This window comes from Littorina saxatilis, linkage group LG8, assembly GCF_037325665.1.
Source record: "Littorina saxatilis isolate snail1 linkage group LG8, US_GU_Lsax_2.0, whole genome shotgun sequence".
Lineage (NCBI taxonomy): Eukaryota > Metazoa > Mollusca > Gastropoda > Littorinimorpha > Littorinidae > Littorina > Littorina saxatilis.
Genome location: NC_090252.1, coordinates 52,893,158 through 52,908,157, shown reverse-complemented (window position 1 = coordinate 52,908,157; position 15,000 = coordinate 52,893,158).

Genomic DNA, 15,000 nt, shown 5'->3' with positions numbered 1-15,000 from the left:
GAGTCGTATGTCACCTCGCGCGGTTCTGCGCTAGGCTTAATATAAGTCCGGGGGGTATATGGTAACAGTGTGGGGGTCACCTTAGTCACAGGCTAGTTATAACTCAAACAGTTTTCGCTCTTTTCTAAAACGGTTTTTTACCACTGAATAGAGCATAACAAACTCTTTAGGAAAATGTAAAAATATGAAAATCACATGCAAAGGTGACATGCGACTTATTCCGTGGTGGAGGGTCACAAATGTGTATATCGTTTTATCGCGTTCGACATTGAGCTGTAGTCCAATACCCCTTCCCCTCCCTTCCCATTGCAAGGGAGGCCAATGGCCTATACCAATCTTATTTACGTATTCTCGTGTTTTATCCCTCATATTTGTTCTTGCGAACCAGAAACATTATGGGAAGTTTGCACACCAACCCAGTGACTATACCGAGAGGCATACATTCCGCAAACTGAACTTTAAAAAATCACAAAAAATCTACTCAGTGGTGAATGTTTTCAATGTTTGAATATTTTATTTATTGGCCATTTTAGTGTTTATAAACCTTCGCTTTATTGATTTTGAATAAAACATCATGAAATGACAATTTTTCAAAAAAAGTGACTGAGTCCAAGCGCAATGATTTCGGAAAACGTTCAGTGTTCATCACGTTCAATGCTTTGGCCAGCTCTAAGCATCCCAATCGCTTGCTGTCTCTCTCCTTCATCAAGTCGTGGCATGATTGCGATATCTGATACAGCCAAACAGCCAGTTGCATTTTATAGGGCCATACACTATCGTTTTTACGTTATTGTCTCCCGTTCAGCCCATTGTCTTCATTAGCACAGTGAGCTGTGGCTGGATCAGCAATACTGCAAAGCGTACGCTGACAGCGTGAAACATTTGCTCCGACACTCAAGATGTCAACTACAAATTACAGGTTCAATCTGATTTTCGTTTGAGAGCAAAATCGTTCAATGCACTATTTGCAGAATTTATGCAAATTAAAGTGCCAGCTCAAGAGTGTTCTTGCATGTTGTGTGGGTGAACGTGCGTGTTAGTGTGTGTGTGTGTGTGTGTGTGTGTGTGTGTGTGTGTGCACGCACGCGAGTGATTGTGTGTGTGTGTGTGTGTGTGTAATTGCGTGTGTGCACGCACGCGAGTGTTTGTGTGTGTGTGTTTGTGTGTGTGCACGCACGCGCGTATTTTTGTGTGCATTTATTCCTACACAAAATACAGCGAATAAAACCAATATTAAACCTGTAAAGCTCGTTTTGGATGTTCAACACCAAATGAACATGCCGTTCAGACGGACGAAATGCAAAGGCAAGAGAACGACCCATTCGTTTCAAAACAGCTTTTTACTGTTTCTTGAAACGTTGTAATCTTTATTAACACTGTACCAATGGATGTAATGCTATATGGCTTTATGCATTCTTATCTCTGTTCGTGTTGTTATCGGTATATCTGCACAAATGAACAAACAACAGAGGGTAGAGTGGCTGCAGCGTCAGTGACATGTAATTCAATAGACAATGTTTGGAAATAACTCCGTCGGGTTTGTTTTGGTAACATTTTGTGTGGGTTGCATTTTTTTGGGTCACCCTGTATTTGCCGGAGAAAATCTATTTATTTACCTACTTAAAATATTCACTGAGCTATTAACGGGATGCAACTGGGTCATTTTCTTTCTCAACATTTGGAGGGTGTTGAGTCAATCTGATAATCCTCGCTCCACGGCTATCGCCAGTTGCCTCTCTGGCCGGACGCGACAGTCCTACGCGAATCTATCAAAACCAGAATACAGAGTGATCTCCCATATATGGTTCACGAGCAGTGTTCGCGAGACGAAAATGATTGTAGATTGGCCGACTTCAACAGTGATCGTTCTGTTCTTCACAGTTATGATAAAGACATCGTTCTAAGGTCAAAACAAGTCGACATTTTGGGACTGCTGCCGGAAGGAGACCGTATAATATATGGTTGCATCACTGTCAAAAAAATCTTCTGCTCCAGCGAGCGCCATAACCAAACGGTTGATTACCACTTGATACTTATGCCCTATTTAGAGTTGTTTGCACAGTAAATACATCCGCGAAAAATAGCTCGCTTGAAACTGTCTAAAATAAAAATTCCTCTGTAATTTAAAAATTACAAAACACCATGAAAATTCATTATTGACGATCGCGAATATGCTTACATCCATAACACATTACAAAAAGCTCTAAATATGTAAACAAATCGGTTTCCTTGCCAAACAAGGAAACTCAAGGCATCCTGTCAGGGAGCTGAAGGATGAGCCGAATTCATTTTGACCTGAGGTCAGGACGGGTGTTGAGTAAGCTTATGAGGTTAGTGATGGTGGTTAGAAGTGGTTTCGGGGTTTGTTTGTTTGCTTAACGCCATATGTACTCGATGACTATACACGCTAATTGCTTTACCAACAGCTGGAGACATGCTAAATTAAGTTCCCTGCAAAATATTGTGGTCTAGGACCCCTTCAATGTTGAGATATGTTAATTTTCATTTTGATCTGGATCGTCCTATTTATAGATTTGCCAACAGAGGTAGCGTTGACGCAAGGGAAATAACTCCGCGTCTTTGTTTACATCCAAAGTTTTTGAGACTCTAAAACAAGCTGTAATGCATGTATATGGTCCGCGCATGGCGAAATATCGTCATTACATGGTCTTATGGTGCGTTTGACATCGATTATGGGCAAACTACACTTTGTAAACACGGGAGCGCGTACATATGCCTTTAACGCCCAGCCGACCACGAAGGGCCATATCAGGGCGGTGGTTTCGGGGTGGGGCAAGTTTGTTTCTGGTATATTCTTACAAATACGATTTTAAATAACTATACACGAATTGATTTAAATTGTCAGGTTGATTTCCGATCAAGATTGGGGCAGTGAGTAGGAAATCAATTTTCTCTTGGACACAATCACATTTGTTTATAAGGGTAGAACAGCAAACATTGTTGATACACATACAGTGGAAACCCTTGTCTAAGACCTGGGGAACAATCCAGGGTGGGGGTTGGGGGACAGGTCATACAAGAGAGGGAGCCTTCGATTGGAGTGGGAAGGGGGTCTTAAATAAATACAATAAATAAATAATAATAATAATAATAATGCAAACTTTTATAGCGCTATTCTAGAAAAATGTCTACTCTTAGCGCTTTACAATACATACATCGACCAAGCATACTATACACGCACAGGCAAAGAAACCGACCAAACATAACCAACAAACTATACATGCACAGGCAAAGAAAACGACCAAACATACAATACACGCACAGGCAAAGATAACGACCAAACATAAACAAACATACTATGACCAAACATAACCAACATACTATACGCGCGCAGGCAAAGAGAACAATCAGCACATGTAATAATTACTGACAACTAATAATGCAGGCAAACAGTGACAGTCCAATACACAGCCTAAGCACAAGAACCACAGTAGGCTTCTATATAAAAACGTGTCAACAGTACTATTTACACACACACAAACAGTGCTGACACAAAGCGCAGAAAAAATATATACACGTTATTTTAGGCACTAGGTAGGGGGTGAGGTGGGGCGGGATGGGGTGGGTGGGGAGATGCTGGAGGGGAAAATCACTTGCGCTGAAAGAGGTGTGTTTTGAGATTTGTCTTGAATGTAGTGAGAGAATCTGTGTGTCTGAGAGGCAGAGGTAATCTATTCCAGGTCACAGGGGCTTGATAGGCGAAGGACCTCTCGCCACATGTCTTTGTTTGCACTGTGGGGAGTCGGAAGAGTCGAGTGTCGGCGGCGGAGCGAAGCTGACGAGAGGGGGTGTAGAGATTGAGGAGTTCTGACAAGTATTCTGGGGCAGAACCAGAAACGACGGCAAAAGAAAGAGAGGAGAGTTTGTATTCGATCCTTTTAGTGATAGGCAGCCAGTGTAGAGAGTGAAGAAGGGGTGTGGCGTGTTCATACTTGGAAGATTTGAAGACCAGGCGGGCACCGTTATTTTGGATCCTTTGAAGTCTATCTAAAAGGTACTTAGGGAGACCGGCCAGAAGAGAATTGCAATAATCTATCTTTGAGAGGACTAAAGAACACACTAACGTTTTGGTTGCATCAGTGGTGAGGTAGTGACGGACTGAACTAATCTTGCGCAGCTCTAGATAGGCGGACTTGCAGATGTTAGAGATGTGTTTTTGGAAAGAGAGAGTTGGATCGAGAGTGACGCCAAGGCTGCGGACAGACGGAGAGAAAGAGATAGGTAGTTCGTTGACAGTGAGAGAGGCAGGAAGAGAAGGGTGATTGAGACATTTCTTGGGACAGGCCAGCATAACTTCGGTTTTGTCACTATTTAACTGGAGTTTGTTTAAAGACATCCAATCACTGAGGTCAGCAATGCAATCCTGTGTCCGAGATACCAGATCGTCAACTTCAGCAAGAGGGGCAGACTGATGAAGCTGTGTATCATCAGCGAAACTCTCATGCGACAACGCATGGCGACTGATAACATCGGACACAGGGGAGGCATATAGAACGAATACATTGTATTTATATTGCGCCTATCCCTTACAAAAAAACAAAAATAGTTGACTCTAAGCGCATTACAACATGTGTAGGGACTTGGTACAATCAAATCTGACAAATACAAGGGAGGGAGTCTTTTTTGTTGTTGGGAAAGGGGGGGGTGTAATGGAAGGGCGCTGGTTCTGAGCGACGCTTAGTTCTCGAGATAGGTGTGACCACATGACGTCCTTTATACTTTCGTCATCGAAGATCTTTCGTATTTCAATCAGTGTCATTTCCCAGTTCTGTGTTCTGCGCTCGTTTTGACTGACTTGATAAGTTGAGAAAGCCAATGACATTTGATTTTTTGCGAAGCAACTGAATATGAAAAGAAAAGAAAGCGTGCAGAAGTATGTTCGGGTCCTGCAAGACTTGTTAACCAACAATTTATCCCTTGGAAGAAAATGAAGATGTCTGCTTTTCGTCTGCTTTGAAGGTAGGGAGAATTTTACAGCGCACACAGTAAATTGCAAGTCGCATTGGACAAGAGTGTTGTTATTCTTCTTTCTTAAAAGTACCATAGATTTGTTCTTGGCCATATTTTCGAGCTGTGCATTGTTATATTATGGGAAAAACACGTTTGAACGAAAATTCGCAAAGACATTTTGATCATTTGCTCCGGAACTGCAATGTCGATTTGCCAAAACGAAAAATTCTGGCTCAATATGCGGAAACATGCTGGTAGTGTCATATTTTTTAAATGGGTGTAGAAGAACTGCTCATAATCAACATAGCACTCCGGGTCTGTTCTTTTTATCGTCACACCCAAAACCGTTATTTGTTTTGGGCGACGCAGCATTAGGGGAAGGGCTCCTAATATGGACCACTTTTTGTTTCATGCTGATAACTAGCTTGTTTTCTTGCGAAGAATGTTCATTTTGTGTTTGGTAGTCCTTCTCTCTTAGGTTAACCGTTAGGCCTAATTAGAGTTAAATATAGCTTTGATAGACATTCAGCAACAAATTAAATACAGAAAAAAATCACAAAGGGTCCATATTAGGAGCCTGGGCGCCTAATATGGACCAGTGACGCGGCCTTCACGAATCACTGTAAAAAGCCCCCTATATTTCAAAATAACATTGTCTCATCTGAGTAAGAAGTCTTAGGCCGGTCGGCCGTAGTCAAGAAACGTCACGTTTAGGTTAGCTTTTTGAAGCCAGATCTTTGAAACACTGTGTGCACTTCTAGAGTGTTGATGATCTCCCGTCATGATCCCGGTTTGTTTGTAACAGCGGGTCATGTTGGGTCCATACAAAATTAACATTGAAGATTTCTCGGACATTTCAAATTCTTAATTTTACACCATCGAAGATTGTTTACACGCTGTGTCCAATGTTCTTGTTGAAAGGAAAGATTGCCCGCTACTCCACAGAAGGCTGTGGTCGACATTGATGTAAATGGGAGCTACACACTGCCTTGTTTAAACGTTATTTACCAAAATACAAACTTTAACCCGTGTTTTAGGTCGTTTTCGTTGTAAAAAGCAAGTTTAGTCAAACGGTAACGATCGACATTTTCTCAATCGATGCAAAGCCGTCGCATGGTTTAGCTGCGGGAAGATGCTTTCCAGAAGCCATGTTAACCAGGAATGCACAGCGGTAGTTTGTTTTTTTCAACGATGTCACTCAGAAAGAGAGACGGCACGTGTTTGAACTTTTTTTGTCAGGAACATCCTACTGGTAACGATCAACACAGTTGTACCCTGTGTCCCTGTAACGATCTAACGACAAAGTTTCAATGTCAGCAAAACTTCAAACACAGGAGAGATCACAACAGGGACTAGTGTTTCAGGATTTCGATCTTTATGCCAAGATTTCGTCAGCTGACTACTTCAGGGTGTAGACAAGGAATAAAGGCGCGTGATAAATCGAAAAGATGGATATGACGTAATTTGTAAATACATTGGAAATGTTCTCTCTCTCTCTCTCTCTCTCTCTCTCTCTCTCTCTCTCTCTCTCTCTCTCTCTCTCTCTCTCTCTCTCTCTCTCTCTCTCTCTCGCTCTAGCTTTCTCTCTCTCTCTCTCTCTCTCTCTCTCTCTCTCTCTCTCTCTCTCTCTCTCTCTCTAAAAATCATAACACCGACTCCACGTATTGACCTTGTCACGTTTCAATATATCACTCAAGGTGATTATGAACCGGTTAATTACTACTAATTAACTAACCACACCACGATCCACTCTCGCAGGCATACAATTAAATAGAGTCAACAAAAGTATAAGTTTCAGACGCCTGTTTATGTATAAACTCTCCACCTCCCTCGAGCCTTCACTCAAAATATGTTCCTTTTACGTTCTCAACACGTCAAAAAACCAGTGTTCACTGACAAAATGCCAGTACTATGTAGAAAATTATAGTAACACGCTGAACCCGTGTAAATACAGTCGAAATGAGAATGTTCTGTTCGAAAAGCTCTAGTTCGTGCAGGTGTCACACACCCCACGTTGTCACTACTCCAATGAAATCATAGATACGAAAAGACAACGGTGGTCAACGGGGTGCGTACGACATGGTGCACTTAGCTTTATCTCTGCTGCTGCTGCTTAGCCGGTATGCTGGTTAGTCGGTTCGCTGGTTAGCCGGTCCGCTGGTTAGCCGGTTCGCTGGTTAGCCGGTCCGCTGGTTAGCCGGTCTCCTGGTTAGCCGGTCTCCTGGTTAGCGTAGCCTCAACAGTTCCCGCCAGAGTCAGCCGTGCCGATGTTACGGGAACGTAACGAACGAACGAAACGAACGAACGAAGGAAGGCTGCAAACAGAAAGCATCGGTGCACTAAACATGTCAGCTACCCCTCACCCACCACCTTTAAACATGTCATCTTTAAATATCTCATCGAGCACGTGGGCCTGCACAAAATGGACTTTTTACAACAACAAAACAGCCATTTTCCGTCCTTCTTTCCCTATCTGCAAAAACCATATACAGATTAGTATTTTAGCGTCACAGAGAGTAAATTATGCGCTAACCTGGAAAGAACAACAGAGAGTATTTCATTCCACAACACAGACTCATCAACAGCGTTAAATAATGATTTATTACCTCAAAAGCCTATGATTGTAACTCTCAATGGAAGCAAAGTCCGCCTCCTCCCTGGAACAGTCTCTGTTCGTCAACAGTGACCCAAAACGTCCAGAACCCCTTGTCGAATCCTTATGCGAAAGCCATCGCCGACGAAGGAAATGTGACGACTTGTCCTCAGCAAAATACGTGGCAGAGGAAAGGAATAACTTGTGGAAGTTCCCCTAGAGTGCCGAATATGATACTCGGTGAAAAACCATCATACTCTAGTAACTGTGTGTTAGGTCCTTCCCCTTCTGCCGCTGGGTGTCAAGTGTGTCGTCCTTGAGTCTCTGACAGACCACCTAGCCAAATACACGTGACTGACCTTGTCACCAAACCAGTCCAGCTATACACAGTTTTGCCTCCCCAAGCAGGAAAAAGACACGAGAAACTCAATCCCTGAAAATCCCGTGCGCGCTGTCAGCGAAAAAAACCGTCAGCCCTATGACAGCAGAAACCTGCACTGTGAAGCTCGTGCGTTTCAAAACATCCGTGCTCGGGAGCACTGTCAGCAAAAACTCTGCTGTGTCCAATATCACGCACAGGCGCTTTCTATCATACATTGACCCAGAACAGGCACTCCACTGAGTGACGCTTTCTTGGTCTCTGTCACCCGATCGTGACACACCTCCCCTCTTCAAGACGAAACCTCGGTTTCGCTCACAGTCATGTTCTCCTCTACAGCCCGAGAGAGAAAGTCAGCTCCAACATTGTTGGCGCCCGGAATGACGCGTACCGTGAATTGGTACGGTTGGAGAATCAACGCCCAGCGCATAAGTCTGGCGTTTGCCAACCTTGCAACCTGAAGATATTGCAGAGGTTGATGGTCCGTCTCCAGACAGAAAGGTCGTCCGTACAGGTACGCTTCGAACTTCTGGATGCCCCAGACAATGGCGAGACACTCGCGTTCAACCGTTGCATACGCTGCCTCGGCCGAGGTCAGCTTACGGCTGGCGAAGCAAACAGGGTGCAAAAACCCCTCTGTCTCCTGAAGCAACACTGCCCCAAGTCCCTTCCCTGAAGCGTCTGTCCTCAGCACGAAGTCCTTGTTCAGGTCTGGTAGTCGGAGAATAGGCTGACTGGTGAGTCGCCTCTTCAGGGTGTTGAATGCGGAGCTACATTCCTCAGTCCACACTACAACGGTCGGTTGTAGTTTCTTGGTAAGGTTGGTCAGTGGTAGAGCGATTTCGGCAAAGTGCGGGATGAAGCGTCTATAGAAGCTGGCTAGGCCCAGGAAAGACCTGACTTCTTTCTTCGTGCGCGGTGGCTCCGCCTCCCGAATCTTCTGGATCTTGTCGTCCTCTGGAACGAGCAATCCCTCGCCGACAACATGACCCAGGAAAGACAATTCCCGGAATCCCAAGTAGCACTTGGACGGTTTAGCTCCCAGATTTCCGTCCTTCAACCTTCCGAACACGTCGCGCAGGGCGTCGAGATGTTCAGTCCATGTCTCTGTCGCGATCAGCACATCGTCGATGAAACTGCTGATGTCCTCGCGCTTCAATGGTTCCAAAAGTTTCCTCATCATGCGAGTGAAGACGGCACCTGCATTCTGTAGACCAAAAGGCATGACTGTCCACTGGAACTGGCCGAATGGAGTGGTAAATGCAGTCTTTGGGCGGTCTTCCTCGGCAACTGGGATTTGCCAGTATCCCTTGGTGAGGTCCAGTTTGGAAAAGTACTTGGCCTTGGCCAAGTGACTGAAGAGGTAGTCCACATCAGGCATGGGTTCCGCGTCAAACGCCGTAATCTTGTTCAGCTTCCGGTAGTCAACACAGAACCTGACGCGTCCATCCTTCTTCTTTACAAGCACAATTGGTGAACTGTAGGGAGAGTTCGCTGGCTCGATGACGCCCAACTTCGTCATGTCGGCGATTTCCTTCCTGACCACCTCCTTCTGGGCATGAGGCATGGGATACTGCTTCGTCCTCACTGGCTGTTTCTCCAGCAAGTCGAAGGTAAACTCCTCTAGATGCGTCTGAAGTGGTATGTCTGTAAGGACCCGTGCTGCATCCTTCAGGATCTCTTGCAGGTCCGCCTGCTGGTCGTCCCCAAGATCAGGTGAGATGTGCACGTCCGTGAGATCCTCACTAGCCTCCAGCGGACAAACTGGTACCCGTCCTCCTCCCTGTTCTTCCGTTGTCTCGTCCATCACGACAGCAACTGCTTCTGTCACTTTGTCCTTTTCCCCGTAGGCAGTCCTCTCTATGTAGGCGCGCAGCAGGTTGGCGTGGTACAGGCGTGCTTTCCCGTTCATGACGATCCTGTAGTCGTTTTGGCCCACTTTCGCTGTCACCTCAAAAGGTCCTTGCCACTGCAGTTGTAGCTTGTTGTGTTTGACAGGTAGAAGTAGCAACACCCGTTCTCCAATCTTGAAGCTGCGCGGCCGTGCCTTGCGGTCGAATCCTCGCGCGTAACGCTGTGCTGCTCTTCCCAGGTTCTCTTGAGCCAATTTGCAGGTCTCTTCAATCCTGTTCCTGAGTTCTACGATGTAGGTCGCTGTCGTCTGCACCTCCTCGTCAGCTTCTTCGTCCGTCCAAGCTTGACGCAGGATAGCCATGGGACCGCGTACCTGTCTGCCGTACAACAACTCAAATGGGGAAAAACCCAAGCTCTCCTGAGGAACCTCGCGGTATGCAAAAAGCAATGCTGGGATGTACCTGTCCCACGTGCGTGGTTTCTCCTGAGCTAGTTTCCTCAGCATGGTCTTCAAGGTGCCATTGAACCTTTCCACCAGTCCGTTGCACTGAGCATGGTAAGGAGTGGTGAAGTGCTGCTCCAGTGATAGCAGTCGTGCTGCCTCCGCCATCACTCCTCCCGTGAACTGCGTGCCTCTGTCGGTGAGTACCTCTGATGGAATTCCCAGCCGGGACCACATAGTAACCAGAGCCTCAGCTACTCGCGTGGCTTCAATCGATTTCAGAGGGATCGCCTCTGGGTATCGAGTAGCGTAGTCCACCATGGTCAAAATGTATCTGTTTCCGTCCTCAGACGCAGGCAAGATGGGCCCGATGATGTCCACTGCCACCCGACGAAAGGGTTCGTCGATGAGCGGCATCTTCTCTAAGGGGACCTTCCTCACCCTTCCTTTGGCAACCACCTTCTGGCACTTATCGCAGGACGCACAGAAACGTCGGACATCCGTGCAGATGCCTGGCCAGTAAAAGTGGCGCCAGACACGATCCGTGGTCTTCTTGGTACCAAGATGACCTCCCAGAATCGAGTCGTGTGCCGTTGCCATGACACCCTCGCGAAACTCGCGAGGCACGACAACCTGTTTGAATGTACCTTCTTGGTTGCTGAACTCACGGTAGAGCAACTTCTTGTCCCTGAGGAACTTTGACCTCCCATGCTTCCCGCTCAGCTTCACCTTCCCCGACTTCGCGTGCTCCCGAGGAGTAGCTAAGGTCGGGTCAGAATCCTGAGCCTTCGCGAGAAGCGCGGGGGTCACGTTCCCCAGGGCAGCTCGTGCAGCAGGTAGGGGTTTGAGAGGTTTGTCCTCTCGCTCCGCCTGTGCCCGCGTGAGCACTGAAATGACGTCGGGAGACCGATAAACGGGAACCTCCCTGGTGACGCCGTCCACAAACTGAACCCGGTTTCCAATGAGCAGGTCGCATGGAGGATCGTCCATGACGACGGCCACAATGGTCCCCGTGAACAACGGGGTTACGACCTTGATCACTGCCGTGTTCAAGTCGTAAGCGTGAGATGCCTCGGCCATTCTCACCCTGATGCTGTCTCCTGTGTAGGCCATAGCTGGAACTAGACTCGCCCGAACCACTATCATGTCTGCCCCTGTGTCCCGCAGACCTTCGCCCTTCACTCCGTTAACGTAGACGTTGCAGTGGGGCTGGAAATGTTTCCTGGAGCACGGAACGCAGAGTTGTGGGATGGTGCATGAGCTCGTGACGTCCCTGAACTCCTCACTGCCAACGAAGTGAACGCCCTTCTGGTCAGCCTGTCTCTTGTGGCAGTCCTTCTTCACGTGGCCCCGCTTGTTGCAGTAGTAACACTGGATGTCAGTTCTGGAACTCGATCCCTTGTGTCCCTGATCGTCCTTCCCGTCCTTGGGTCCTGAAGAACCCGAATTTCCCGTTTTTCCTGGCCGTGAGCCTGAAGATTTGCCGGAGATCGCCTGGGCGTCCTCGTGCACTCTGATCCAGTCGGCTGCCTCCTGAGTAGTCTTGGGCTGGTGCTCCTGCACGAAGGTCACCACCTCAGGTCGCAGGCTGGACATCAGTTGTTCCATGACTATGAGGTCGGCAAGGTCGTTGACGGTCCAGTCCTTTTCGGCCATCTCCACCCAGCGCCGCAGGTAGAGGTTAAGGCGTGCCACAAACTGATGACTCAGCTCGCCGCTCAGTCTCTTGCTGTTACGCAGACGTCGTCTGTAGGCTTCAGCAGTCAGGTTAAAGCGCTGGAGTAACGCCTTCTTAAGTGCCTGATAGTCTCTCGCCTCGTCGTCCTCCAAAGCGTTGTAGAGCTGCAATGCGCGTCCTTTCAAGCAGGTGCTAAGGCGGCTAGCCCACGTGGCCTCTTCCCACTTCTGGTCAGATGCAATGCGCTCAAACCGGCGTAAAAAGTCGTCGAGCTCGTCCTTGTCATCGTCGAACGTCGGCAGTCTCGTACGGTCGGCAACAAACGTCGGCGCGCTAGCCTGAGTAAGCGTACCCTTCTCGGCCTGTAGCCTAGCTAGTTCTAGCTGGTGATCGCGTTCGGCCTGTTTGTCCTGTCTGTCACGTTCTGCCTGTCGTTCCCTTTCCTGTCTGTCACGTTCATCTTTCTCTTTCTTTTCTTGTCTGTCTCGTTCATCTTTCTCTTTCCGTTCTTGTCTGTCACGTTCGTCTTTCCTTTCCTGTCTGTCTCGTTCAGCCTGTCGTTCCCTTTCTTGTCTGTCAAGTTCGTCTTTCTTGTCCTGTCGGTCACGTTCTTCTTTTCTTGTCAGTCGCTCAAATTCTTCCTTCCGTTCTACTTCTAAGCGTTTTAGAACGCTTCGGGCTCTAACGCGTGCGTCTCGCTCAGTCGGTTGCTCGCTCCCAGGAGTCTCGAAAGTTATTCTCCTCGTAGGAGATCCCCCTGTAGCCATGGTTAGTTTTAGCAAAGCTTTATTACCAAAGTAAGTCTAACGCAGCTATAGCTAGAACACGCGGTGATGAAAGCGGTGGATACAAAAATCCAGCAACCGGAAAATGCAGAAGAAAAATCCAAACGGTGTAGAACAAATCGCGTAGCCTACTTTATGGCTGCTTTCTGCGGTGAAACAAAGTGTTTCCCACAGCCGTGGCCTACTTTATCGGCTGCTTTTTGCGGTGAAACAGAGTGTTTCCCACAGCCTTGGTTAGGACAGAAGTCCTCGGACCCTTCCCCCCCAAAATTCCAACAAAGTCAAAATATGGAGAAAAATCCAAGTAAAACAAGACGGTAGAAAATGTAACCTGTTACGGAATGCGAAACAACAATGTAGAGAAAACTGAGTAAAACGAATAACAAATCCGCTAACCCCGCTCAGCTCTCTGCAACGGAAAACTCTGAACGTACAACAACAAAGATTCACAAACAAAGGAAAGGGAAGTAATCACAGTTAGCGCATACAATAACTCACAAATTACAATTTACATTTCCTGCAAGATGTGAATCGCTTAAGGTGTGGTATATGATCAAAACTATACAAAAAAGGGTAGCACCAAGCAGAAAATAAGTCGAGCACTGACGAGATTATCTGCTCTTAGTTATCCTTAATTGGTGGGTCTTTATCAGTCAGAAATTAACTGAGTAAATCCCGGCTTGGCCCCCACGTGTCACGTTTCAATATATCACTCAAGGTGATTATGAACCGGTTAATTACTACTAATTAACTAACCACACCACGATCCACTCTCGCAGGCATACAATTAAATAGAGTCAACAAAAGTATAAGTTTCAGACGCCTGTTTATGTATAAACTCTCCACCTCCCTCGAGCCTTCACTCAAAATATGTTCCTTTTACGTTCTCAACACGTAAAAAACCAGTGTTCACTGACAAAATGCCAGTACTATGTAGAAAATTATAGTAACACGCTGAACCCGTGTAAATACAGTCGAAATGAGAATGTTCTGTTCGAAAAGCTCTAGTTCGTGCAGGTGTCACACACCCCACGTTGTCACTACTCCAATGAAATCATAGATACGAAAAGACAACGGTGGTCAACGGGGTGCGTACGACATGGTGCACTTAGCTTTATCTCTGCTGCTGCTGCTTAGCCGGTATGCTGGTTAGTCGGTTCGCTGGTTAGCCGGTCCGCTGGTTAGCCGGTTCGCTGGTTAGCCGGTCCGCTGGTTAGCCGGTCTCCTGGTTAGCCGGTCTCCTGGTTAGCGTAGCCTCAACAGTTCCCGCCAGAGTCAGCCGTGCCGATGTTACGGGAACGTAACGAACGAACGAAACGAACGAACGAAGGAAGGCTGCAAACAGAAAGCATCGGTGCACTAAACATGTCAGCTACCCCTCACCCACCACCTTAAAACATGTCATCTTTAAATATCTCATCGAGCACGTGGGCCTGCACAAAATGGACTTTTTACAACAACAAAACAGCCATTTTCCGTCCTTCTCTCCCTATCTGCAAAAACCATATACAGATTAGTATTTTAGCGTCACAGAGAGTAAATTATGCGCTAACCTGGAAAGAACAACAGAGAGTATTTCATTCCACAACACAGACTCATCAACAGCGTTAAATAATGATTTATTACCTCAAAAGCCTATGATTGTAACTCTCAATGGAAGCAAAGTCCGCCTCCTCCCTGGAACAGTCTCTGTTCGTCAACAGTGACCCAAAACGTCCAGAACCCCTTGTCGAATCCTTATGCGAAAGCCATCGCCGACGAAGGAAATGTGACGACTTGTCCTCAGCAAAATACGTGGCAGAGGAAAGGAATAACTTGTGGAAGTTCCCCTAGAGTGCCGAATATGATACTCGGTGAAAAACCATCATACTCTAGTAACTGTGTGTTAGGTCCTTCCCCTTCTGCCGCTGGGTGTCAAGTGTGTCGTCCTTGAGTCTCTGACAGACCACCTAGCCAAATACACGTGACTGACCTTGTCACCAAACCAGTCCAGCTATACACAGTTTTGCCTCCCCAAGCAGGAAAAAGACACGAGAAACTCAATCCCTGAAAATCCCGTGCGCGCTGTCAGCGAAAAAAACCGTCAGCCCTATGACAGCAGAAACCTGCACTGTGAAGCTCGTGCGTTTCAAAACATCCGTGCTCGGGAGCACTGTCAGCAAAAACTCTGCTGTGTCCAATATCACGCACAGGCGCTTTCTATCATACATTGACCCAGAACAGGCACTCCACTGAGTGACGCTTTCTTGGTCTCTGTCACCCGATCGTGACAGACCTTTTCAAATCAAGCCTTCTTTT